General features: G+C 44.2%; 1 protein-coding gene across 1 annotated transcript in view; it reads left to right on the top strand.

Annotated features, from left to right (window-relative positions):
* Nucleotides 1-25161, top strand: part of LOC112236030 (signal-induced proliferation-associated 1-like protein 1) — a 230058-nt gene that overhangs the window by 78687 nt on the left and 126210 nt on the right. The window contains 1 exon segment of the mRNA XM_042322686.1: nucleotides 2548-2586. The gene's annotated coding sequence lies outside the window, so the exon portion shown is untranslated.

Below are 25161 nucleotides of genomic sequence, written 5' to 3'. Positions count from 1 at the left end.
TCTATGTTAGGTCTATGTCTATGTTAGGTCTATGTCTATGTTAGGTCTATGTCTATGTTAGGTCTAGGTCTATGTCTATGTTAGGTTCATGTCTATGTAAGCCTAAAGGTGTATCAGAATCAGCATTTTCCTTAATCATCGTCCTCAAAGCTCTCATTCTAAATGATTAAATCACCATGGTTACTGGACTACTATAACACTAATATCCTCATCAAAGTGTTGTTATGGTGACCCCCTGGCTGAGAGCACTATTACAGTGTTAACTCTGTGTCAGTACTAATTATCAACCAGTTTGGCCTACTTACCAATCCATCGTTCTTTTGGACCACCAGCTTGGCTAACCTGGTATTAAAGTCTCAAACTATTTAATGTCTCAAACTACTAAATGTCTCAAATGTTCTTGAATGTTTTTGTTTATGTTTTACTCTCAGAAAAAGTACATTTAGCTGGTATTGTAGTGACGTTGAAATGAGCATTAAAATCCTCAAGGCCGTTAGAAAGCACAGCTCTGAATGTCCTACGGGACTGTCCACAGTCAAACAAATACTATGAAATGAGGTGAGAAATTTGACAGGATGATTGAATGTAATTTGGAACCTGCTTCCCCTGTGTTTCTATTGGTCAAGCTCTCACAGACCACCGATTTTTGAAGGTGTTTTTAGGGAGTAAGAGTGGACACACACGGTGAGGAGGCTTGTGCAGGCCATTGCGGCCTGTCTTTATTTTAAGACCTCTCTCCGGTCTTAAAACAATCACCATCCTAACATCCCCTGCTGTCTGGATCTCTAGTTGTTAGAGGCTATGAAGGTGTGTGTGTGTGTGTGATCCTATTCTTCATCTCACACAAAACAATATCTGTTTCCAGAGGCAAATGGATTCTCCTGAAAACCGTGTGGGGAGTCCGGGGGAGTTGAAAGACTCATCACATAGGCCTGGTGCACAGGGGAGACACCGGGGTGTTTTAATATTATCCATGTGGCTGCACGACTTCTTGCCAGATCGACCACATTTTGTTATGTTAGCAACGTTCACCTCGACCCCCCCCAAGTCGTCAACGAGTCGTTTGACCAATATTATCGGGACGATATTAGCCTTTCTCAGAAATAATAATCCACCGATATTATATACATAGAATGAACAAATAAGTGCGGTCATTTGCGTTCACCTGAAGAAGGCGCTCTCTGAGCTGTATATTGAACGTCATTCATCCCGAAGTCGTGACGTCCGAGTGGGCATGGTGGTTTGACAGTGAGTAGCTCGTCAGCGACAGCGTATTTGAATAAGTAAATAATCAAAAGTACACTAAGCAAGCAGCCCTGTCCTCATCACTTGGTTAACGTTAGCTAACTTGTTAACGTTAGCTAACTTGTTAACGTTAGCTAACTTGTTAACGTTAGCTGGCTTGTTAACGTTAGCTGGCTGGTTAACGTTAGCTGGCTGGTTAACGTTAGCTGGCTGGTTAACGTTAGCTGGCTGGTTAACGTTAGCTGGCTGGTTAACCAGTAATAGTAATGTAGTTGGGCTTTATTGAGCCAGCAAAGCAGTTAGCCTAGCTAGCTGGCTGTCCCACACATGTTTAAACACTGGACTGGTTCCAAAGTCCTGTCCTTGTCACTTGGTTAAAGTTAGCTGGCTATAATAAACTCAAAATGGGGGAATGTTTACTGGTTGCTCAGGAGGTAAATGGGAAGTCAAATACTGGATCAAGAAAAAGAAGGTAACGAGCAAATGCTGTGTGTATATTATGTATGTCAAACAGGTGCTGTTACAATATAATTGTTCTGAATGTTTGGAACAATGTAAACAACACTAAATCAATTGTAATGGTACCAGAGAGTCTATTGTAATGTTTATATATATTTTTTATTTAAAAAAAAAACTAATTTATATGTTATAACAGCAAATACTAAAAACAGTCGCATTCATTCCATCAAATGTATGGAGTAGAAAGTACATTTATGTTCTTTAGGAATGTAGTGAAGTCGAAGTTGTCAAAAATATAAATACTGAAGTACAGACCCCCCCAAAAAAAAACTACTTAAGTACTACTTTAAAGTATTTTTTACTTATTTACTTTACACCACTGATTTCAGTGTGTAGTTGTGAAAAGTGCAGTTTCAGATTTACATTTACTTAAAGAACGTACCTAAGAACAAATATTTTGTATTTATAGTGGATATAGTTGCTTTTTGGTGGTTATCAAACAATGTTCATTTGAATATTTAGGAATCATAATTTAGAGTATAGTGTCTGTTAAACCTTTGGAGCACAATTTGTGAATGAAACGGTCTGTTTATCATTTCACCTCTAAAATACCACATATTGGCACATATATTGGTAACTTGCCTCCCTAAAATCGCTATCAGACCCAAGAATCCCATATCGGTCAGCCTCTATTATTTTGGGATGTGTTATTTCATGAATCTCTCTTAGTTCTGCCCCGTCAGCCAAGTTTACTCTCAAAGGGGTGCTGTGACGTTCCCATGATTATATTCTTATAGTTCCTGTTTTGGTCCAAAAATTTTCCTCCTTCTTTTTCCCTTTCAGATTATCCTGAGACTGACACACAAGACAGGACAGGAGCCTGTAAGTAGACAAACGTTGCCTTAACGTTGCTTTAAGTGTACTTTTCTTTCACTGACTGTTATTAATAAACTGTGCTCTCTGCAGTGTTTTAAAATTCACTTTTGACTTTTAGCACTGGGTTGGTTGTCAAGGATACTGCTGTTCTTTTCTAGCGGTGTAATTGAAAAGAGCTTCTATTCTTATTTTAGACCAGTGGGATGTTATGTGAAGTAAATTTAGTTTTTTAAATTAGAAACTTGACCCTTTGCCAACCCCTACCCCCCCTGGTAACCTCAGACAACATTTAACCGGTGAAGCCCAATTCCCCTCACAATGATCTCAAACTGTGTTTCTAATACACAATGCAATTTAACACAGACTACTCCTTGCTAATAAGGAAAATATTGGGTATGTTGTGGTGGACTGTCATTACGATTACAATCTCGGGAACCTGTTCAAATTATGGTTGTCGTGTAACAAGCCACTGAATGTCTCTGAATTCACTGTCAGCATGTAACCTATAACCACTTCTGGAGCGAACCTAGTGCTCTCAACTAGTATCTTGAGGTCGACAGCAGATGGGAGTTGTATTCATAACATTGCTAACTTAGCTAGCTAACATTGTGAGAAAACAAGTTATATTAAGTGGCTAGCTAGTTAGCGTTAGCAGCGTTTGGTGGTCAGTGAGACTGAGAACTAGCTAACCAGCTGAGCTAGAAAACAATGTAACAAAAGTATAATTTGGGATTTAAAAAAAGCTCCAATGGGCTCTGCATTTCATTAACCAAAGTAGCAAGTACCCCTGGTGATCTGTTAAATTATTTAGCCATTAAAAAAAAAAAAATCAATTGGACGAGGAGTTCTTCAATGAGTCGGACGCGAGGGATATATTGCAGACACCCAACCAGGCACTGATCTCCGTGATTCACTGGAGATGGAATCTGAGATTTTGAGGCAAAAGATCCGGGTGCCTTGCGAGGATCAGGCGACTAGCTAATCTGCTCTTGCCATCCGTTCTGCTAGCTAACGTTCAAATTGCTGGAAAATAAATGGGACCAACTGAAAGCACGTATATCCTACCAACGGGACATTAACAACGGTAGCATCTTATGTTTCACAGAGTCGTGGCTGAATGATGACATTAAGAACACAACTGGTGGGTTATACACTCTATCGGCAAGACAGAACAGCAGCCTCTGGTAACACGCGGGCGGGGGGGGCCTATGCATTTATGTAAACAACAGATGGTGCACGATATCTAAGGAAGTCTCCAGGTTTTGCTCGCCTGAGGTAGAGTATCTCATGATAAGCTGTGACCACACAATCTACCTAGAGTTTTCATCTGTATTTTTCGTAGCTGTATACATACCACCACAGACTGATGCTGGCACTAAGACTGCACTCAATGAGCTGTATACCACCATAAGCAAACAGGAAACCGCTCATCTAGAGGTGGCGCTCCTAGTGGCCGGGGACTTTAATGCAGGGAAACTTAAATCAGTTTTACCGAATAACTATCAACATGTTAAACGTGCAACCAGAGGGAAAACAATCCTAGACTACCTTTACTCCACACACAGATACGCATACAAAGCTCTCCCTTGTCCTCCATTTGGCAAATCTGACCATAATTCTATCCTCCTGATTCCTGCTTACAAGCAAAATTAAAGCAGGATGAACCAGTGACTCGGTTATAAAAAAGTGGTCAGATGAAGCAGATGCTAAACTACAGGACTGTTTTGCTAGCACAGACTGGAACATGTTCCGGGATTCTTCCGATGGCATTGAGGAATACACCACATCAGTCACTGGCTTCATCCAGAAGTGCATCAAGGACGTCGTCCCCACAGTGACTGTACGTACATACCCCAACCAGAAGCCATGGTTCTCATGGATGAGGCTGTAGTGGAGGAGGTTGAGAGCTTCAAGTTCTTTTGGCTTCTACATCACCAACAAACTAAAATGGTCAATGCACATCAAGATATTCGTTAGGAGGGCACGACAAAACCTATTCCGTCTCAGGAGACTGAAAAGATTTGTTATGGGTCCTCAGATCCTCAAAGGGTTCCACGGCTGCACCATCGAGAGCATCCTGACTGGTTGCATCACTGCCTGGTATGGCAACTAGACTCCAGCCACCCTATTCACAGACTGTTCTCTCTGCTACCGCACGGCAAGCGGTACCGGAGTGCCAAGTCTAGGTCCAAGAGGCTTCTAAACAGCTTCTACCCCCAAGCCATAAGACTCCTGAACAGCTAATTAAATGGCTACCCAGACTATTTGCACCTCCCCCCCCCTACACTGCTGCTACTCTGTTATTATCTATGCATAGCCACTTCAATAACCCTACCTGCATGTACATAATTACCCCAATTACCTCAAACACTGGTGCCCCCGCACATGACACATAGACTCTGGTACCCCCCTGTATACAGCCCCACTATTGTTATTTTACTGCTGCCCCCTTTTAATGATTTGTTTTTCTTATCTTGTAACTTTTTTTTGTGTGTATTTTCTTTGCTGCATTGTTGTTTGAGGGCTTGTAAGTAAGCATTTCACTGTAAGGTGAACTCGACGACAGTTGCTGTCCATTGGAGCACCTGTTGTATTCGGCGCATGTGACAGATCAAATTTGATTGGTTTGTGGAAGCGGTAGATAGGCGGATTGAGACGCATCTCATGCTTAAAACTGACAGAATTTAAGGAGTAAAACAACTTTAGTTTTTACCATGTCCCTCACTGACTTTTATGTGATTTTAAATGTGATTTGCGGTGTCGGACTCTACGATAGTTGCTGTCCATTGGAGCCCAGCGATTGATTGCCAAAAATTCTGGGGCGGGGCTTAGATAAGGATCAAATGTGTCTGGATTCCATCAAATCCACTAATAATTGTACAAAATATAGTACAGCTATTGAGATAATTTTCTGTCTCCTTCAAAAGGAGTGTCAGTCAGATGTCCTCTTTCTCCCTCCCTCCCTCAACCACTTCAGCAGAGCTCATTACCTTCAGACTCATGGGACTTTAAAACATTTTTTCTTTCAATAACAACCATTTTGTAACGGGAGGAAAGTAGTCAGTAGGCGACCCTCATTTTCTCTCAGGGTAGAATAGCACAGAGTGTTCTAGAAAACGCTTTCATTCTCCCCTTTTCCTCTCCTCGTCGCTGGCAGTGCGTTCTGGGAAATCTGCTGTCTTTCTCCTCCTACTCACCCTCCCACATTCACACAAACAGTTGTACTGTAAAGTGGAGAGGGAGAGAGCAGGTGAAACAGGGCTGGGAATTGCCAGGGACCTCACAATGTTATCACGATACTTGGGTGAGGAAACGATATGTATTGGCGATTCTCACGTTTCGATACTGAAATGTTATTGTGATTTTTTTGTTGTTGTTGATGTTCCAGACATTATTTCTCAGCAGATGAGAAAGTGAGTTTTGATAAGTCAGGGTAATAAAAGTGCTGAAAACACGTTGGCCTACACCCGTCAGTAGTACTGTATAGACCTGAAAACACGTTGGCCTACACCCGTCAGTAGTGCTGAATAGACCTGAAAACACGTTGGCCTACACCCGTCAGTAGTGCTGTATAGACCTTGATACAGTGTTACAGGAGGAGTGTGTTATGGTTTTCTGTTGTCTTGATACAGTGTTACAGGAGGAGTGTATTCTAGTTGTTGTGTAGTGAGAATGTGCCTGAGGACTCTAAATGTCGGTGTCCTTTCTCATTCCTCCCAGATGAGACGAGAGGTCACTGTTGACTGACCCCTAGCTATGCTGACTGACTCGCTCTCGTTCTCGCTCTCTCAATATCTCTGTGTATTTTTCTCTATTGCAAACCTCCATCTTCCTGTATATCTCTCTCTCGCTCGCTCTACCTCCCTATCTGTGCTCCTTCCACTCCCACACACTTTCACATGGAGTGAAGAGTCATTACTCTGTGCACCCCCTCCCTCTCTGCCACTCTCCCTCTCTACCACTCTCCCTCTCTACCTCTCTCTACCTCTCTCTCTCTCGCTCGCTCTCTCTCGCTCTCTCTCGCTCTCTCTCGCTCTCTCTCGCTCTCTCTCGCTCTCACACTTTCTCTTCACTCACAATCTGTACCAATCTCTCTGTGGACACATTAGTTTTCACCCAGCACCCGACACCCCTACTAATTTCCATCTGCTCTGGAGGCCTTGGGCTGCCACGGCTGGAGGCCTTGGGCTGCCACGGCTGGAGGCCTTGGGCTGCCACGGCTGGAGGCCTTGGGCTGCCACGGCTGGAGGCCTTGGGCTGCCACGGCTGGAGGCCTTGGGCTGCCACGGCTGGAGGCCTTGGGCTGCCACGGCTGGAGGCCTTGGGCTGCCACGGCTGGAGGCCTTGGGCAGTAACCTAAATATATTAACTGAAAGCAGTAGACCTCAGCTTGACCTTATTCTAGTAAATGATCTACCATAAGATGCTCTTGAAAAGTGACCAAAGACTTTGCATCTCTTTATTGTGCATATCAGCCTTTACAAATACCATTTCTGTTGTGTTTGAAAACCCACCCCACTGAGGTTGGCCCTCTGTCTGTTCTGAACAATCTGGCCCTTTTCAAACTTCCTTAACCTGGAAGAGGATACAGGAAGGGAACCAGAGGTGTGTGTGTGTGTGTGTTTCCTGTCCGGTGTTGACAGCTCTGACAGTGTTAGCCCAATCTGATCCCGCCCCTCGCTCTCAGGAGAGGAAGGGATGCTATTGGCCAGACTTTAGTGGTTGGTCGACCTCAAAGCCAGAGCTCTTCTATAATTCATACAGAGTTAGTAAACTTTCATTCCATATTGGCTCCAAACATTCCAGAACAGAATTTCGTTGTCTTGGAAGTTGGAACTTTTGGTGCAAATATGGTGGATGTTGAAAAGCTAGGTTACATCTTCTGACAGAGTTTGCATTTCTATGGCCCTGGTCAGGATTGAGAAAAGGAGCAGTTGGCTTCAACATAGCAGATCCTACCATACAGACTGTCCTATCTACTGAATAGAGGCTGCCATACAGACTCACCTAACTACTGAATAGAGGCTACCATACACAACTTTAGCCTTGTATAGAACTGGGTCGATTGGCCATTTTGTACATAGGCTGGCATAAGTTCAACCTCCGCTCAGAGCACAGCTGGCTCCTACAGTCAATTGCTGACCACACGACCTTTCCTCTCCGCACAGCAGGACAGAACAGAGGGGAAAGGTGTAGGAAGGAAAAGGATTTCTCCCAGACAGGACAATCACTGCTCTATACTACAGGCTAAAGCCAACATGACAAATATACTTCTCATTCCTGCAGAAAGACACAAGGCACAGGCCAACCATCACCAGGGAGAGAGGGAGAGGGAGAGAGAGAGAGACCTTGCTGTTGAGAGGGTCCTCGATAGGCAGACATGGCTCTCAAGAGAAGACAGGCTATGTGCACACTGCCCACAAAATGAGGTGGAAACTGAGATGCACTTCCTAACCTCCTGCCCAATGTATGACCATATTAGAGACACATATTTCCCTCAGATAACACAGACCCACAAAGAATATGAAAACAAACCCAATTTTGATAAACTCCCATATCTATTGGGTGAAATACCACAGTGTGCCATCACAGCAGCAAGATGTATGACCTGTTGCCACAAGAAAAGGGCAACCAGTGAAGAACAAACACCATTGTAAATACAACTCATATTTATGCTTATTTATTTTCCCTTCTGTACTATAACCATTTGTACATTGTTACAACACTGTATATATACATAATATGACATTTGTAATGTCTTTATTCTTTTGTAACTTCTGTGAGTGTAATATTTACTATTCATTTTTATTGTTTATTTCACTTTTGTATATTATCTACCTCACTTGCTTTGGTAATGTTAACATATGTTTCCCATGCCAATAAATCCCTTAAATTGAATTGAGAGAGAGAGGGAGATATATATATATTACCTTTATTTAACTAGGCAAGTCAGTTAAGAACAAATTCTTATTTTCAATGACAGCCTAGGAACAGTGGGTTAACTGCCTGTTCAAGGGCAGAACGACAGATTTGTACCTTGTCACCTCGGGGGTTTGAGCTTGCAACCTTCCGATTACTAGTCCAACGCTCTAACCACTAGGCTACCCTGCCGCCCCTATATACATATATATATATATATATATATATATATACATACATACGTATGTATATGGCCTTCACCTATATATATATATATATATAAGCACAACCCTTTACCGTGGGTTACTTACCCTACATTATTCATCTCATATGCATACGTATATACTGTACTCTATATCATCGACTGCATCCTTATGTAATACATGTATCACTAGCCACTTTAACTATGCCACTTTGTTTACATACTCATCTCATATGTATATACTGTACTCGATACCATCTACTGTATCTTGCCTATGCTGCTCTGTACCATCACTCATTCATATATCCTTATGTACATATTCTTTATCCCCTTACACTGTGTATAAGACAGTAGTTTTTTTGGAATTGTTAGTTAGATTACTTGTTGGTTATTACTGCATTGTCGGAACTAGAAGCACAAGCATTTCGCTACACTCGTATTAACATCTGCTAACCATGTGTATGTGACAAATAAAATTTGATTTGATTTGAGTGTTTGTCTGTTGACACGTTTTGAGAGATGTAAATGAATGTTTTGAGACCCTGGAGTCAGTTACCACCTTCTGTCATCGCTGTATCATCAAAAAGATGTCCGAGGAGGTGTCCCAAATGGGAAGCTATTCCCTTCATAGTGCACTACTACCTTATGGGCTCTGGTCAAAAGTAGTGTACTGTGTAAGGAATAGGGTGCCATAGGGCTCTGGTCAAAAGTAGTGTACTATGTAGGGAATAGGGTGCCATAGGGCTCTGGTCAAAAGTAGTGTACTGTATAGGGTGCCACTTGGTGACGCAGGCGAACACTGAGGCCTCGTGACATGCATTCACACGCAGACAGACGTGGTATGAGAGGAATCTGCTCCTCAAGTCTCTCCGTCCCACTCCTCTCCTCTTCACTTCCGTGGCACCACAGTTGCACCGTCAGTGCTGCACGGATACAGGGTAGATCACACACTATGGCCAAACAGAGCCACATAGACGCCATTTTGGAGATCCAGGCAATAGTTCCTATACCCTCTCTCTGTTTCTCGCTCTCCCTCTCCCTCCTTCTCTAAATAGTGGTTAAAGGGTAATGCTTAAGATTTGAGGTGAATACACTGTACAAAACATGTATTTTTATTTAACATTTATTTAACTAGGCGAGTCAGTTAAGAACACATTCTTATTTACAATGACGGCCTACCAAAAGGCCTCCTCCGGGGATGGGGGCGGGGCCTGGGATAAAAAATAATAATAATACAATATAAATATAGGACAAAACACACATCACAACGAGAGACAACAGTACATAAAGAGAGACCTAAGACAACAACACAGCATGGTAGCAGCACAGCATGGTAGCAACACAACATAACATGGTAGCAACACAACATAACAACAACATGGTAGCAACACAACATAACATGGTAGCATCACAACATAACAACAACATGGTAGCAACACAACAACAACGTGGTAGCAACACAACATAACAACAACATGGTAGCAACACAACAACATGGTAAACAAACAAACATGGTAGCAACACAACAACAACAACATGGTAGCAACACAACATAACAACAACATGGTAGCAACACAACATAACAACATGGTAGCAACACAACAACAACAACATGGTAGCAACACAACATAACATGGTAGCATCACAACATAACAACAACATGGTAGCAACACAACATAACAACAACATGGTAGCAACACAACATAACAACAACATGGTAGCAACACAACATGGTAGCAGAACAACATGGTAGCAACACAACATAACATGGTAGCAACACAACATAACAACAACATGGTAGCAACACAACATAACAACAACATGGTAGCAACACAACATACCAACAACATGGTAGCAACACAACATAACAACAACATGGTAGCAACATAACAACAACATGGTAGCAACATAACATGACAACAACATGGTAGCAACATAACAACAACATGGTAGCAACACAACATGACAACAACATGGTAGCAACATAACAACAACATGGTAGCAACACAACATAACAACAACATGGTAGCAACACAACATAACAACAACATGGTAGCAACATAACAACAACATGGTAGCAACACAACATAACAACAACATGGTAGCAACATAACAACAACATGGTAGCAACACAACATAACAACAACATGGTAGCAACACAACATAACAACAACATGGTAGCAACATAACAACAACATGGTAGCAACATAACATGACAACAACATGGTAGCAACACAACAAACAACAACATGGTAGCAACACAACATAACAACAACATGGTAGCAACACAACATAACAACAACATGGTAGCAACACAACATAACAACAACATGGTAGCAACATAACAACAACATGGTAGCAACAACAACATGGTAGCAACATAACAACAACATGGTAGCAACATAACATGACAACAACATGGTAGCAACATAACAACATGGTAGCAACACAACATAACAACAACATGGTAGCAACACAACATAACAACAACATGGTAGCAACATAACAACAACATGGTAGCAACATAACAACAACATGGTAGCAACACAACATAACAACAACATGGTAGCAACACAACATAACAACAACATGGTAGCAACACAACATGGAGGACATTATGCTCTTTCCATGACATAGACTGACCAGGTGAATCCAGGTTAAAGCTATGATATTTTATTAATGTCACTTGTTAAATCCACTTCAATTAGTGTAGATGAAGGAGAGCAAACGGGTGAAAGAAGGATTTTTTTTTTTTAAGTCTTGAGACAATTGAGCTATTGTATGTGTGCCATTGAGAGGGTGAATGGGCAAGACAATAGATTGAAGTGCCTTTGAACGGGGTATGGTTATGTAGTTCGTGCCAGGCGCACCGGTTTGAGTGTGTCGAGCTGCAACACGGCTGGGTTTTTCACGTTCAACAGTTTTCCCATGTGTATCGAGAATGTGGGAAGCTTTGGAGTCAACATGGGCCAGCATCGCTGTGGAACGCTTTCAACACCTTGTAGAGTCAACATGGTCCAGCATCCCTGTGGAACGCTTTCAACACCTTGTAGAGTCAACATGGGCCAGCATCACTGTGGAACGCTTTTGACACCTTGTAGAGTCAACATGGGCCAGCATCCCTGTGGAACGCTTTCAACACCTTGTAGAGTCAACATGGACCAGCATCCCTGTGGAACGCTTTCAACACCTTGTAGAGTCAACATGGGCCAGCATCACTGTGGAACGCTTTCAACACCTTGTAGAGTCAACATGGGCCAGCATCACTGTGGAACGCTTTTGACACGTTGTAGAGTCCATGCCCTGACGAATTGATGGTTAAAAGTGTGAGGTACAACTCAATATTAGGAAGGTGTTCTTAATGTTTTGTGCCGTCAGTTTATGTCATGTGCATTGTAATGAGTTGTACTGCAGTAGTAGATGTGTTGATGTGCTGTAGTTAGTGATTCACCTATATGCCATTTTTGGCCGATACTGATATCCAATATTCTCCTTTCAAAAAAAAAAAAAACGATACCGATCACCGTTATTTAAAATTTTAGCCACCCTTTTAAGCATTCTAGTACAGTTAAATAGTTTAAACACTCGTGCGCACACACACACACTGACGAAAAAGTTATTTTGTTGGCGTTTACATATGTCCCCATTACCAGTAAAACATCATCAAAATGTATTTCTTTCACTTACTTGCTGTGCTGTTTCGTCGTTCAGTCGTTTCATTCTCAACCAGGATTTCATTGTACATGTCAAGCAGTGAAGTTTCAGCTCTGTCTGTCCGTGGCTTCTTCCTCGGTTTCACGTAAACCCTGTTTCTTGTCTGCGTCGAAGTAGTGGTCCTTGTACCTAGCATCGAGCATGGTGGTGACGCAGTAAAGAGGCTCAGAGAGAATGCCTGTTAAAGAAGTAGTGGTCCTTGTACCTAGCATCAAGCATGGTGGCGACACAGTAAAGAGAGAATGCCTGTTAAAGAAGTAGTGGTCCTTGTACCTAGCATCAAGCATGGTTGCAACACAGTAAAGAGGCTCAGAGAGAATGCCACCGAATCACTTGTTCGTCTGTGATTGGCTTAGATTAGTGGTGTGAAAATACTTTCAAGTACTACTTAAGTAGTTTTTTTGGGGGGGGGTATCTGTACTTTACTATTTATGTTTTTGACAACTTTTACTTCACTACATTCCTGAAGAAAATAATGTACTTTTTACTCCATAGATTTTCCCTGGCACCCAAATTTACTCCTTACATTTCTAATGCTTAGCAGAAGAGGGAAATGGTCCAATTCACCCACTTATCAAGAGCATATCCCTGGTCGGCCCTACTGCCTCTGATCTGGAGGACATACTAAACAGAGAACATCCCTGGTCATCCCTACTGCCTCTGATCTGGAGGACTCACTAAACACAAATGCTTTGTTTGTAAATGATGTCTGAGTGTTGGAGGGTGCCCCTGGCTGTTTGTAAATGATGTCTGAGTGTTGGAGGGTGCCCCTGGCTGTTTGTAAATGATGTCTGAGTGTTGGAGGGTGCCCCTGGCTGTTTGTAAATGATGTCTGAGTGTTGGAGGGTGCCCCTGGCTGTTTGTAAATGATGTCTGAGTGTTGGAGGGTGCCCCTGGCTGTTTGTAAATGATGTCTGAGTGTTGGAGGGTGCCCCTGGCTGTTTGTAAATGATGTCTGAGTGTTGGAGGGTGCCCCTGGCTGTTTGTAAATGATGTCTGAGTGTTGGAGGTGCCCCTGGCTGTTTGTAAATGATGTCTGAGTGTTGGAGGGTGCCCCTGGCTGTCCGTAAATGATGTCTGAGTGTTGGAGGGTGCCCCTGGCTGTTTGTAAATGATGTCTGAGTGTTGGAGGGTGCCCCTGGCTGTTTAAATGATGTCTGAGTGTTGGAGGGTGCCCCTGGCTGTTTGTAAATGATGTCTGAGTGTTGGAGGGTGCCCCTGGCTGTTTGTAAATGATGTCTGAGTGTTGGAGGGTGCCCCTGGCTGTTTGTAAATGATGTCTGAGTGTTGGAGGGTGCCCCTGGCTGTTTGTAAATGATGTCTGAGTGTTGGAGGGTGCCCCTGGCTGTTTGTAAATGATGTCTGAGTGTTGGAGGGTGCCCCTGGCTGTTTGTAAATGATGTCTGAGTGTTGGAGGGTGCCCCTGGCTGTTTGTAAATGATGTCTGAGTGTTGGAGGGTGCCCCTGGCTGTTTGTAAATGATGTCTGAGTGTTGGAGGGTGCCCCTGGCTGTTTGTAAATGATGTCTGAGTGTTGGAGGGTGCCCCTGGCTGTTTGTAAATGATGTCTGAGTGTTGGAGGGTGCCCCTGGCTGTCCGGAAATGTAAAAAAAGTACAGGAAAATGGTGCCGTCCGGTTTGCCTAATATAAGGAATGTGAAATGATTTAAACTTTTACTTTACATACTTAAGTACGTTTTTAAACCAAATACTTTTACTCAAGTAGTATTTTACTGAGTGACTTTCACTTTTACTTGAGTCATTTTCTATTAAGGTATCTTTACTTTAACTCAAGTATGTGATTTGGGTACTTTTTTTCCCCACTTCCTGTTGGTGTGTTAGAGAGGAGAGGCAGAGTGATTCTCTGTTGTTATGCCTGCTGGTTGGTGTGGAGGAGAGGAGAGGCAGAGTGGTTCTCTGTTGTTATGCCTGCTGGTTGGTGTGGAGGAGAGGAGAGGCAGAGTGGTTCTCTGTTGTTATGCCTGCTGGTTGGTGTGGAGGAGAGGAGAGGCAGAGTGGTTCTCTGTTGTTATGCCTGCTGGTTGGTGTGGAGGAGAGGAGAGGAGAGGCAGAGTGGTTCTCTGTTGTTATGCCTGCTGGTTGGTGTGGAGGAGAGGAGAGGCAGAGTGGTTCTCTGTTGTTATGCCTGCTGGTTGGTGTGGAGGAGAGGAGAGGAGAGGCAGAGTGGTTCTCTGTTGTTATGCCTGCTGGTTGGTGTGGAGGAGAGGAGAGGCAGAGTGGTTCTCTGTTATGCCTGCTGGTTGGTGTGGAGGAGAGGAGAGGAGCAGAGTGGTTCTCTGTTGTTATGCCTGCTGGTTGGTGTGGAGGAGAGGGAGAGGAGAGGCAGAGTGGTTCTCTGTTGTTATGCCTGCTGGTTGGTGTGGAGGAGAGGAGAGGAGAGGAGAGGCAGAGTGGTTCTCTGTTGTTATGCCTGCTGGTTGGTGTGGAGGAGAGGGAGAGGCAGAGTGGTTCTCTGTTATGCCTGCTGGTTGGTGTGGAGGAGAGGAGAGGCAGAGTGGTTCTCTGTTGTTATGCCTGCTGGTTGGTGTGGAGGAGAGGGAGAGGCAGAGTGGTTCTCTGTTATGCCTGCTGGTTGGTGTGGAGGAGAGGAGAGGAGAGGAGAGGCAGAGTGGTTCTCTGTTATGCCTGCTGGTTGGTGTGGAGGAGAGGAGAGGCAGAGTGGTTCTCTGTTGTTATGCCTGCTGGTTGGTGTGGAAAGGTGGAGGCGGTTGGTGGTCCTGACCTGACCCAATCCTGTTCCAAGTACTCCTCGGTCTAACCTACTGTATTTATCCTAGAATATGTTATTACTATTGTCTGTGAATATTTCCCCGTAGTAGTTTTACAACTGCTGATGTAAAAAGGACTTTATAAAATACATTTGATAAATATGTTTGGTTTTACTCTTGATGGGAATGACCCTAAACGGCTGCCAAGCTCCAGGACATGTGGACTCCCACACCTAATCTAACTTTATTTAAAATTATTTATTTATTATATTTATTTTTAAATCCAGATCGGAGCTGCAGCTTGAGCCCCATAAAGCCATAATCAATCTCTTTCTGGTTCTCTCGCTCTTTCTCCTCATCTCTCTCTGGTTCTCTCTCTGGTTCTCTCTCTGGTTCTCTCTCTGGTTCTCTCTCTGGTTCTCTCTCTGGTTCTCTCTCTACCACACTGCCAACGCCCCCTAAGGCAAGAGCTTCTATAGAACTCAAACAGCCACCCACCTACGCCAAATCCATATGCTTAAACCACCCTCCTCGTTGCTGCTTTTATATCTAGCAGCTTCTAGCATATTCTTATTTATATCTATATATTCTTATTTATATCTAATATATTCTTTATTCTTATTTATATAGCTGCTGTGCTTCTCTATGTTCTGAGTGTATTTTTACTATTTTCTACTTTGTAGAATAATAGTGAAAACATAAACTATGAAATAACACATGGAATCATGTAGTAACCAAAAAAGTGTTAAACAAGTTAAAAATATATTTTTATAGTTGAGGTTCTTCAAAGTAGCCACCCTTTGTCTTGATGACAGTTTTGTACACTCTTGACATTGTCTCAACCAGCTTCATGAGGTGGTCACCGGGAATGCTTTTCCAACAGTCTTGAAGGAGTTCCCACATATTGCTGAGCACTTGTTGGCTGCTTTTCCTTCAATCTGCGGTCCAACTCATCCCAAACCATCTCAATTGGGTTGAGGTCAGGTGATTGTGGAGGACAGGTCATCTGATGCAGCACTCCGTCACTCTCCTCCTTGGTTATATAGCCCTTAAACAGCCTAGAGGTTTGTTGGGTCATTGTCCTGTTGAATAACAAATGATAGTGGGACTAAGCCCAAACCAGATGGGATGGCGTATCGCTGCAGAATGCTGTGGTAGTCATGCTGCTTAAGTGTGCCTTGAATTGTAAATTAATCACAGACAGTGTCACCAGTAAAGGACCCCCACACCATCACACCTTCTCCTCCATGCTTCACGGTGGGAACCACACATGCAGAGATCATCCGGTCAACCTACTCTGCGTCTCATAAAGACAGTGGTTGAAGCCAAAAATCTCAGATTTGGACTCATCAAACCAAAGGACAGATTTCCACCGGTCTAGTCTCCATTGCTCGTGTTTCTTGGCCCAAGCAAGTCTCTTATTGGTGTCATTTAGTTGTGGTTTCTCTGCAGTTATTTGACCATGAAGGCCTGATTCACACAGACTCCTCTGAACAGTTGATGTGTCTGTTACTTGAAGTCTGTGAAGCATTTTCTAAGGCTGTTAAATCTAATTAACGTATCCTCTGCAGCAGAGGTAACTCTGGGTCTTCTTTTCCTGTGGCGGTCCTCATGAGAGCCAGTTTCATCATAGCGCTTGATGGTTTGAGACTGCACTTGAAGAAACTTTCAAAGTTGTTGACATTTTCCAGATTGAAGGACCTTCAATAGAGCTACCAAATAGGTCTCTCTTCTGTATACCCGCCTAGCTTGTCACAACACAACTGATTGGTTCAAATGCATGAAGAAGGAAAGAAATTCTTTTTTTTTTAACAAGTCACACCTGTTAATTGAAATGTGTTCCAGGTGACTACCTCATGACGCTGGTTGAGAGAATGCCAATAGTGTGCAAAGCTGTCATCAAGGCGAAGGGGGGCTACTTTGAAGAATCTCAAATATATTTGGATTTGTTTTACACTTTTTTGTTGTTGGTTACTACGTTATTCCATATGTGCTATTTCATAGTTTTGATGTCTTCACTATTATTCTACAATGTAGGAAATAGTAAAAATAAAGAAAAACCCTTGAATGGTTGGTGCAAACTTTTGACTGATGTGGCTTTTTAAATCCACTTCCAGCAGTGCAGATGACGGGGAGGAGACGGGTTAATGAAGGATTTTAACTCCCTGAGGTCGATGTCTGCGCACAAGGAAATCTAATTAACATAATAATACAGAATACACTTAAAGAATACACTTAAATCTGTCAGTAAGCTACAGATTTTTATTTTTTTTGCATTTGATACGCATCTGCCTATGGAGCACATTCGTCTCTGTAGCACACTCGTCTTTGTAGCACACTCGTCTCTGTAGCACATTCGTCTCTGTAGCACACTCGTCTTTGTAGCACACTCGTCTTTGTAGCACACTCGTCTTTGTAGCACACTCGTCTTTGTAGCATACTCGTCTCTGTAGCATACTCGTCTCTGTAGCATACTCGTCTTTGTAGCACACTCGTCTTTGTAGCACACTCGTCTCTGTAGCACACTCGTCTCTGTAGCATACTCGTCTCTGTAGCATACTCGTCTCTGTAGCACACTCGTCTCTGTAGCACACTCGTCTCTGTAGCACACTTGTCTCTGTAGCACACTCGTCTCTGTAGCACACTCGTCTCTGTAGCACACTCGTCTCTGTAGCACACTCGTCTCTGTAGCACACTTGTCTTTGTAGCACACTTTTTTTAAAGTCTCTGAGCACATTCGCCTTTGTAGCACACTGTCTCTTGAGCACATTCGTCTCTGTAGCACACTGTCTTTGTAGCACACTCGTCTCTGTTAGCACATTCGTCTCTGTAGCACATTCTGTCTTTGTAGCACACTCGTCTCTGTAGCACATTCGTCTCTGTAGCACACTCGTCTTTGTAGCACATTCATCTTTGTAGCACATTCGTCTCTGTAGCACACTCGTCTTTGTAGCACACTCTGCATATGCACACTGTCTCTGTAGCACACTGTCTTTGTAGCACATTCGTCTTTGTCACACTCAATGTCTCTGTATGCACACTCGTCTTTGTAGCACACTCGTCTTTGTTAACATTTTCTCTGTAGCACACTTTTTGTTTCTGTGAAGCACATTAACTCTCTGTAGCACATTATCTTTGTAGCACACTCGTCTCTGTAGCACATTCGTCTCTGTAGCACACTCGTCTTTGTAGCACATTTTAAGTCTTTGTAGCACATTCGTCTCTGTAGCACAACTGCGTCTTTGTAGCACACTCCACAGTCTCTGTAGCACACTCGTCTCTGTAGCACACTCGTCTTTGTAGCACATTCGTCTTTGTAGCACACTCGTCTCTGTAGCACACTCGTCTTTGTAGCACACTCGTCTCTGAGCACACTCGTCTCTGTAGCACACTCGTGTTTGTAGCACATTCGTCTTTGTAGCACACTCGTCTTTGTAGCACACTCGTCTCTGTAGCACACTCGTCTCTGTAGCACACTCGTCTCTGTAGCACACTCGTCTTTGTAGCACATTTGTCTCTGTAGCACGTTTTTTTTTTTAAGTCTTGAGACAATTGAGCTATTGTATGTGTGCCATTGAGAGGGTGAATGGGCAAGACAATAGATTGAAGTGCCTTTGAACGGGGTATGGTTATGTAGTTCGTGCCAGGCGCACCGGTTTGAGTGTGTCGAGCTGCAACACGGCTGGGTTTTTCACGTTCAACAGTTTTCCCATGTGTATCGAGAATGTGGGAAGCGATGGAGTCAACATGGGCACATTCGTCTATGTAGCACGTTCATCTGTGTAGCACATCTGCATATGCAATGACGGGTAACAAAGTGTTTGTTTGTCAAGACCATGAGAAATACAGAGAATCTTGTCAATTCAATGTGTTTGTATGGGAAAATAGCATTAAGGCCAAATAAGAATGTTAACATTTTCAATTTGTAATATTTTTTTGTTTCTTGAAGGGCTCTTAACTCAAAATCAAGTAGCAAAATTATCCTTGATATGACCTTAAGATTTCAGACATGGATTATGTGCCATTCAGAGGGTTATTGGGCAAAATAAAATATTTAAGTGGCTTTGAACGGGGTATGGTAGTAGGTGCCAGGCCAATCAGTTTGAGTGTGTCAAGAACTGCAACGCTGTTGGGTTTTTCACGCTCCACAGTTTCCTGTGTTGATCAAGAATGGTCCACCACCCAAACGACATCCAGCCAACTTGACACAACTGTGGGAAGCATTGGAGTCAACACGGGCCAGCATTCGCTTTCGACACCTTGTAGAGTCCACGTCCCGACGAATTGAGAAAAAAGTGGGAGGTGCAACTCAATATTAGGAAGGTGTTTGTTTGGTACACTTAGTGTATACATCTCAAACTCAACCGTTAATCTTTAACAGTGATGAAGACATGGATCTCTCATCGTACGTTGTGGGGTATGTATATGTATGTACGTGTCAACTCTGAGCACCTTAATGTCCGGAACGTTTAGTTTAAATCAGAACTGTAATTGTGGTCAAAAAGGGATTTGAATTCAGAAAATGGGACGACCCAGTACTGTAGCCACAATCACGGTCAGCCACAAACCATACAACCGCTCTACACACCCAAACCACAGGGCAACCGCAACCACATTGTAAATAACCCCAACCTTTTCCATCTGGACAGAATGGTTACAGTTATTAAACACACTGTGTTGTTGTTTCTGCTCTACTGTGTTGAGCAACACAGACCAGTAGTCTAGTGGTTTTAGTGGTTACGTAATGCTAGTTCTACTGTGTTGAGCAACACAGACCAGTAGTCTAGTGGTTTTAGTGGTTACGTAATGCTAGTTCTACGTAATGCTAGTTCTACTGTGTTGAGCAACACAGACCAGTAGTCTAGTGGTTTTAGTGGTTACGTAATGCTAGTTCTACCAACACAGACCAGTAGTCTAGTGGTTTTAGTGGTTACGTAATGCTAGTTCTACTGTGTTGAGCAACACAGACCAGTAGTCTAGTGGTTTTAGTGGTTACGTAATGCTAGTTCTACTGTGTTGAGCAACACAGACCAGTAGTCTAGTGGTTTTAGTGGTTACGTAATGCTAGTTCTACTGTGTTTATCAACACAGACCAGTAGTCTAGTGGTTTTAGTGGTTACGTAATGCTAGTTCTACTGTGTTGAGCAAAACAGACCAGTAGTCTAGTGGTTTTAGTAGTTACGTAATGCTAGTTCTACCGTGTTTAACAACACAGACCAGTAGTCTAGTGGTTACGTAATGGTAGTTCTACTGTGTTTAACAACACAGACCAGTAGTCTAGTGGTTTTAGTGGTTATGTAATGCTAGTTCTACTGTGTTGAGCAACACAGACCAGTAGTCTAGTGGTTTTAGTGGTTACGTAATGCTAGTTCTACAGTGTTTAGCAACACAGACCAGTAGTCTAGTGGTTTTAGTGGTTACGTAATGCTAGTTCTACCGTGTTTATCAACACAGACCAGTAGTCTAGTGGTTTTAGTGGTTACGTAATGCTAGTTCTACTGTGTTGAGCAACACAGACCAGTAGTCTAGTGGTTTTAGTGGTTACGTAATGCTAGTTCTACTGTGTTTAGCAACACAGACCAGTAGTCTAGTGGTTTTAGTGGTTACGTAATGCTAGTTCTACTGTGTTTAGCAACACAGACCAGTAGTCTAGTGGTTTTAGTGGTTACGTAATGCTAGTTCTACTGTGTTTAGCAACACAGACCAGTAGTCTAGTGGTTTTAGTGGTTACGTAATGCTAGTTCTACCGTGTTTAACAACACAGACCAGTAGTCTAGTGGTTACGTAATGCTAGTTCTACTGTGTTTAGCAACACAGACCAGTAGTCTAGTGGTTTTAGTGGTTACGTAATGCTAGTTCTACTGTGTTGAGCAACACAGACCAGTAGTCTAGTGGTTTTAGTGGTTACGTAATGCTAGTTCTACTGTGTTTAGCCTGATGTATGGTTGGTCACATGATGCTACAGCCCTCACATCTGATTAGGTGGGGGGGGGGGTGAGACTGGGGAGACTGGGGGAGGGGAGATACTGGGGGAGGGGAGAGACTGGGGGAGGGGAGAGACGAGGGGGAGATGACAGTGCTGCAGGGTCTCCACCTCTGATCTGAAGAGGGGTCTGGAAAGGTTTAGAGTTCTGGGTCAAGTCGTCTCCAGCAGTCAGAGTACTAATCAGCTGTTTATCAAATAAATGGATGAATGAAGAGGAGACACACCCAAGGTACAGTAACCTCTCTCCTCCCTAGGACAGAAGGGGACAGGAAGTGCAGACTGGAACACAGGGTCGAGTAATCTCTTGTCCTCTCCTCTGTTCGACTCCTCCTCCCCCCTCCTCCTCTCCTCCCCTCCTCCTCTCCTCCCATTATTACCGCCCTGGGACAGATAGGGACAGGAAGTGCAGACTGGAACGCCTGCCCAATTTCACACTCCAGGGGAAAAGACAACACTGAACTTTTAGAGTGCCGACAACTCCCCCCATCCCTTGACCCTTCACATCTCACTGAGTCTCAGGGGAACCCTCCCTCCCTATATCTACCTCTCTCTCTCTCTCTCCCTCCCTCCCTCCTGCTCTCCTCGTCCCTCCCTCTCTCCCTCCCTCCCACTATTCTCGTCTCTCCCTCCTGCTATTCTCGTCTCTCCCTCCTGCTATTCTCATCCCTCCCTCCCTCCCTCCCTCCCTCCTGCTCTCTTCATCTCTCCCTCCCTCCTGCTCTCTTCGTCTCTCCCTATCTCCCTCTCTCCCTCCCCCGCTCTCCTCCTCTCTCCCTCCATCCCTCCCTCCTGCTCTCCTCATCCCTCCCTCCATCCCTCCCTCCTGCTCTCCTCATCCCTCCCTCCCTCTCTCCCTCCCTCCCACTATTCTCGTCTCTCCCTCCCTCCCACTATTCTCGTCTCTCCCTCCCTCCCACTATTCTCGTCTCTCCCTCCTGCTATTCTCATCCCTCCCTCCCTCCTGCTCTCTTCGTCTCTCCCTCCCTCCTGCTCTCTTCGTCTCTCCCTCTCTCCCTCCCGCTCTCCTCCTCTCTCCCTCCATCCCTCCCTCCTGCTCTCCTCATCCCTCCCTCCCTCTCTCCCTCCCTCCCACTATTCTCGTCTCTCCCTCCCTCCCACTATTCTCGTCCCTCCCTCCCTCCCTCCCTCCCTCCCTCCCTCCCTCCCTCCCTCCCTCCCTCCCTCCCTCCCTCCCTCCCTCCCTCCCTCCCTCCCTCCCTCCCTCCCTCCTGCTCCCTCCTCTCCCTCCCTCCTCGTCCCCCTCCCTCCTTCCCCCCTCCTGCTTCCCTCCCTCCTGCTTCCCTCCCTCCTGCTCTCCTCCCTCCTGCTCTCCTCATCCCTCCCTCCCTCCTGCTCTCCTAATACGTGTATCTTTCCACATAATTAGAATTTAACTTTCAGAACTCTTGAGTTTACTTTATTTTACACTGTGACTTCAGTTGCCAGTATGGCTGAGTGACTTTACACAGTAAGTGGCTGAGTGATTTACTGTCTGTTCTGCTCTGCTCTTGTACTGGTTGGCTCTGGCTGCCTGTATATAGTTGGATGGCTGGCTATATCTAGCTGGCTGAGTTCAAAGAGCATACTATTTTCTTCGTCTTCTGATCTTCCTCACACAGAACAGAACTTAGCAGGGCTTTTCAGGGCAGCTGTAGTTGATGTGAGACCAGCGTGATCTATCAGAGTTGGAGAGGTAGATTTTGCCAGGGGAGGGGAGGAGACTGAACTCCTCCCTCATCTCCTATCAAATGTTATTTGTTACATGCTTTGTAAACAACACTAAAAGTGAAATGGCTACTGGTCTGTTCTGGTGAAGCTGAGATATCAGACCATGGTGGTTATACTTTGAAGCTCAGGACATGGAGAGAGGAAGATAATCAAATGTTATTGGTCACATACACATGGTTAGTAGATGTTAATGCGAGTGTAGCGAAATGCTTGTGCTTCTAGTTCTGACCGTGCAGTAATATCTAACAACTACCTAATACACACACACATCTATAAGGGTGAATGAGAATATGTACATATATATATACACTGCTCAAAAAAATAAAGGGAACACTAAAATAACACATCCTAGTTCTGAATGAATGAAATATTCTTATTAAATACTTTTTTCTTTACATAGTTGAATGTGCTGACAACAAAATCACACAAAAATGATCAATGGAAATCAAATGTATCAACCCATGGAGGTCTGGATTTGGAGTCACACTCAAAATTACAGTGGAAAACCACACTACAGGCTGATCCAACTTTGATGTAATGTCCTTAAAACAAGTCAAAATGAGGCTCAGTAGTGTGTGTGGCCTCCACGTGCCTGTATGACCTCCCTACAACGCCTGGGCATGCTCCTGATGAGGTGGCGGATGGTCTCCTGAGGGATCTCCTCCCAGACCTGGACTAAAGCATCCGCCAACTCCTGGACAGTCTGTGGTGCAACGTGGCGTTGGTGGATGGAGCGAGACATGATGTCCCAGATGTGCTCAATTGGATTCAGGTCTGGGGAATGAGCGGGCCAGTCCATAGCATCAATGCCTTCCTCTTGCAGGAACTGCTGACACACTCCAGCCACATGAGGTCTAGCATTGTCTTGCATTAGGAGGAACCCAGGGCCAACCGGACCAGCATATGGTCTCACACGGGGTCTGAGGATCTCATCTCGGTACCTAATGGCAGTCAGGCTACCTCTGGCGAGCACATGGAGGGCTGTGCGGCCCCCCCAAAGAAATGCCACCGCACACCATGACTGACCCAGTCATGCTGGAGGATGTTGCAGGCAGCAGAACGTTCTCCACGGCGTCTCCAGACTCTGTCACGTGCTCAGTGTGAATCTGCTTTCATCTGTGAAGAGCACAGGGCGCCAGTGGCGAATTTGCCAATCTTCGTGTTCTCTGGCAAATGCCAAACGTCCTGCACGGTGTTGGGCTGTAAGCACAACCCCCACCTGTGGACGTCGGGCCCTCATACCACCCTCATGGAGTCTGTTTCTGACCGTTTGAGCAGACACATGCACATTTGTGGCCTGCTGGAGGTCATTTTGCAGGGCTCTGGCAGTGCTCCTCCTGCTCCTCCTTGCACAAAGGCGAGGTAGCGGTCCTGCTGCTGGGTTGTTGCCCTCCTACGGCCTCCTCCACGTCTCCTGATGTACTGGCCTGTCTCCTGGTAGCGCCTCCATGCTCTGGACACTACACTGACAGACACAGCAAACCTTCTTGCCACAGCTCGCATTGATGTGCCATCCTGGATGAGCTGCACTACCTGAGCCACTTGTGTGGGTTGTAGAATCCGTCTCATGCTACCACTAGAGTGAAAGCACCGCCAGCATTCAAAAGTGACCAAAACATCAGCCAGGAAGTATAGGAACTGAGAAGTGGTCTGTGGTCACCACCTGCAGAACCACTCCTTTATTGGGGGTGTCTTGCTAATTGCCTATAATTGCCACCGGTTGTCTATTCCATTTGCACAACAGCATGTGAAATGTATTGTCAATCAGTGTTGCTTCCTAAGTGGACAGTTTGATTTCACAGAAGTGTGATTTACTTGGTGTTACATTGTGTTGTTTTAAGTGTTCCCTTTATTTTTTTGAGCAGTGTATATGGGTGATGGCTGAGTGGCATAGGCAAGGTGCAATAGATGGTATAAAATACAGTATTTACAGTTGTAGTCAGAAGTGTACATGCACCTTAGCCAAATACATTTCAACTCAGTTTTTCACAATTCCTGACATTTAATCCTCGTAAAAATTCCCTGTTGTAGGTCAGTTAGGATCACCACTTTATTTTAAGAAAGTGAAATGTCAGAATAATAGTAGAGAGAGAGTGGTTTATTTCAGCTTTAATTTCTTTTGATCACATTCCCACTGGGTCAGAAGTTTACATACACTCAATTACTATTTGGTAGCATTGCTTTAAATTGTTTAACTTGGGTCAAAAGTTTCGGGTAGCCTTCCACAAGCGTCACACAATAAGTTGGGTGAATTTTGTCCCATTCCTCCTGACAGAGCCGGTATAACTGAGTCAGGTTTTTAGG

The sequence above is a fragment of the Oncorhynchus tshawytscha genome, linkage group LG05 (assembly GCF_018296145.1).
Source record: "Oncorhynchus tshawytscha isolate Ot180627B linkage group LG05, Otsh_v2.0, whole genome shotgun sequence".
NCBI lineage: Eukaryota > Metazoa > Chordata > Actinopteri > Salmoniformes > Salmonidae > Oncorhynchus > Oncorhynchus tshawytscha.
This window is presented reverse-complemented; position numbering and strand designations above follow the sequence as displayed.